Source organism: Cibotium barometz, chromosome 22 (genome assembly GCF_041138505.1).
Source record: "Cibotium barometz isolate CiBa-2024 chromosome 22, ASM4113850v1, whole genome shotgun sequence".
In the NCBI taxonomy this organism is placed as follows: Eukaryota; Viridiplantae; Streptophyta; class Polypodiopsida; order Cyatheales; family Cibotiaceae; genus Cibotium; species Cibotium barometz.
Window position 1 is genome coordinate 46,904,124 of NC_141067.1, and position 4,251 is coordinate 46,908,374.

Sequence of the window (4,251 nt, forward strand, 5' to 3'; positions counted from 1 at the left end):
ACATGCATACATCCACATCCCATCCATGCATCTACATCGACATCCTCATCTACATCCATATTCTCACCCTATCACAACCCATATACATCTTATCCCATCACATACACTTCTTATCTCATCCCATACACATCCTATCACTTCTTAACTCATCTTATCACATCCTAACTCATCTCTTATGCATACCTCTATGCATGAGATTCAATTATGCTAAAAGTAACTCTTTTATAATAAAATATTCATCTCTTATGCATACCTCTATGCATGAAATTCAATTATGCTAAAAGTAACTCTTTTATAATAAAATATTCATCTCTTATGCATACCTCTATGCATGAATTTCAATTATGCTAAAAGTAACTCTTTTATAATAAAATATTCATCTCTTATGCATACCTCTATGCATGAATTTCAATTATGCTAAAAGTAAATCTTTTATAATAAAATATTCATCTCTTATGCATACCTCTATGCATGAAATTCAATTATGCTAAAAGTAACTCTTTTATAATAAAATATTCATCTCTTATGCATACCTCTATGCATGAAATTCAATTATGCATAATATAAAGATCAATTTCTCTAGGATTACAATGCATATCTTTCAATTAATCTAGGATGATAATTCCTAGAATATGGTAGGAAATCCTCTTTTCATGCTTTGAATGAAATTATTCTATGTGTAAATTTTTATAAAATTTTGCCATAGCTCCGCTACTATAACTAATAAATCTCAATTATTTTAAAAGATAGGTTATCTTTAAGGGAATGATTAGAATGATCCCTAATTGGATCATTAACCCTTAGTGGATCAAAAATAATCATAAACTAAAAGCATAGATAAAAAAACTATTAATTTATTCTCAAGCATAGATTAATCTTGGATTAAGGAAAAGCTTTATGAAAAGCTTCATTTGGATTAAGAATGGGTCATGAGTATGACTATTTCTTAAGTGAGGGAGAGAAAAACCATTAGAATTAAACATGAATGGAAATTTATGTAATTTCTTACTATCATTAATCAATTAACTTTAATAGCATTCAAAAACCATACCAATTAAGCTTCTCAAGCTTGAGAGGGATTGAGAAGAGAGAAACATTGAGAAATTATAGAAAAGATCAAAATTCACCATACTTACCTTACAATTTGCTTGATTCTTTATTCAGAGTAGAGGCCCCCAACCAATCAATTGGTTTAGTATGTTGATGGAGCCACCAATGGGGATTTAAGAAAGAGAGAAGTGTCAAAAACTAGTGAACTATTAAAGAATTCACAGTTCTTGGCTTAGGTGGAGTAGAGTACCAATGCATAAGAAACTATATATTTTTTCAACAAGGGGAGGCTTCTATTTATAGGAAAAATTGAGCTCCTAACCAAACAAACTGATTCTAGAATTTTCCAAGTCAGTTTGGTCACTTTTTGACCATTTTTAGGTCAGTTAGGCTAACTTTTTGGAACTAGACTTGAATGAGGAGAGAGGAGAGATGAAATATCTCAATTTTTATGAGTTTAAAACTCATTCAAGCATGTGAAATATGCACCTCCTTTAAAGAACTCCCCTTCCTTACATATGTGTCAAAATGGAATCATTATACCCAAAATATCTCATATTTTTAATATTGCTCATAGTTTTTTACTAATAAACCTTGTACATTTTCAACTCTTCATCTTATGTGAAATATGCACCTCCTTTAAAGAACTCCCCTTCCTTACATGTGTGTCAAAATGGAATCATTATACCCAAAACATCTCATATTTCTAATATTGCTCATAGTTTTGAACTAATAAACCTTGTACATTTTCAACTCTTCATCTTATGTGAAATATGCACCTCCTTTAAAGAACTCCCCTTCCTTACATATGTGTCAAAATGGAATCATTATACCCAAAATATCTCATATTTTTAATATTGCTCATAGTTTTTTACTAATAAACCTTGTACATTTTCAACTCTTCATCTTATGTGAGCATTTACTCATTTTTGGGTATCTTCTTTTACAAATTGGATTTATCTCCTCCCTACACATGGATTGATGCTATTGGCCCATAGGAACCTTAATTGGACCATAATTCAAAAATTTTTGAAAATCTAGACGCTTAGGCTAAGGTCCTTTATACCCATTTCCAATAAATTCTAATTGCACATTGGAAAGTTCTTTTTGAATTTCTGTTTCAGGGGAACTTATTTTAATAAGATGAGATAATTTTCTATCTAAAAATATTAAAAATCTGAATATTCTCTCTCTAGAATATTTTCTCTCTCTATGTTAAAACAGTTAGAAACAAGGTCTTTATATTTCTGAAGAGGGATTTATTACAGGGGAAGATACTAGACATCAAAAGGGGGTTGGGGGAGGAATCTTACAAAAATAGTCATAATTTTACATTGACCATAGAAATAATAGGAAACACTTTGGTTTTTTAAGAAGAAAGCATTCATATTGATGTTAACTCTTTTAGGCTATTGTTTGTAAGACTTAGATTCCACCTAATTTACTCTTTGTAAAGTCCACATAGGTTGCTCTTACTTGGGTCCTACATTCAACCAAGTTGTGAATGTAACACCTACTTCCTTGTCACTTACGTGCAATTTTAAAATTTCGACAATCACATGGACTGCATAACGTCTAAATCACCATTATGTAGATGCATGTCTCCCATGGATGAATAAATGTTTATCTTTATTAGGGAGTGATTGAGCTTTAATATACTTTGGAATTCACACACGATCAAGTACAAACAAAAAGCATTCCATAAATAATAACTACATGCAATTACCACCACTCAACTTGATTTAGGGTAATGTGTGCAATGGAATACAAAAGGTTATCAAAGGCATGTAGCATTACAAAGATCCACTATATATAGGTAGACAAAAATATGTGACTAAGACAAAAAACAATATGTAACTTAATCCATTCGTATCAATCAAGACAAATCTAAACCAAATTCCAAATTTATGGAAATAAGACAATGGTGAAATATTTAGTGTCTACCCTTGAATCCCTTGATGATTTGATAACATCATTTGATTAAGCATTTCTTGGAAGGCTCTCAATGTCCTTGAATAAGGTAAGATAAAGAAGAGATGGCTGTTCAAATTTTATTGGAGGCATGAAGCTCTTATAACAAGGGATAAAAAATAGACTGCTTGAAGAATCTACAAAGGTACTCTGAGTAGATATGAAAGTTTACTCAATAGTGCTAAAACTTTGGGAATTTCCACCCTCCACTTGCTAATTCCACATCGGCTGATTCCACCTGCATCTGTCAACAACCGACAGATTGTTGATTTGATAAGTTTGCGCATACATGGAGCAAACATTTGAGGTTCTCTAAGTCACTTAAAGCTACTACTTGTGTCAGATATACTTCAGTTTGCACATTCCTCTGCTCTGTAAATGTCCAAAAACACCAGTGATGTGTTTGGCATGTTGTCCATTAAGAATAAGTTGGATGGCACCAACTATTCTATGTAGGCATATATTATGAGGCATGTACTGGTGGCAAAGAACTTGTGGATGTATGTATGTAGTGCTGACTTAAGGCTAGTTAGGTCCGCATCCGCTGTTAGCATGTCAAGTGGATCCGCTATCAGAACTAGTGTGTTTGGTTCTAGTGGAATTGTATCGCCTGCACACTTTCCTCCTACAGAAGAACAACTCACATGGGATGCTAAAGATGCGCAAGGGCATGCCTTGATTGCTCTCTCCTAAAATAGCAGGTCATACCTTCTTCTAAAAGTGAATGAGATATACTTGCCTCTCTTTATCATAGATCTGCAATATTGAAGCTCACGTTGCCTGCCTTTGGAAAAATCTTGACTTGAAGCTGACTGAGGATCAATATATGGATGCATTTCTAACCTGTGTTAAGGATCTAAGAGAGCAGTTGATCAATATTGATGAGGTCATTCCTAATAGTTCTCTTGTCTCTATGGTTCTCAATGGCTTACCTGAATCCTATCTAGGATTTCTCCCACTCTTAGACTCCTAACAAAGAGGAATATAGATTTAAACACATTTGATGAGTTGGTAGCTCTCTTTTTACAAGAAAATAAGTCTCATTCCATCAAAACAACATGCTTCCTTTCGAATAGCCTTTTGTTGCCTCCCATTATGGGAAAGGAAAATATGGGGCTCTTTCTCGTGCTACACATATGGGTAAAGCACCATCCCTGGAGAGACAAAAAACTCTCTCACTTGTAGTATGAGTAGTATGATCCGTGTGTAGCTCAATCCAATGGGATTTGC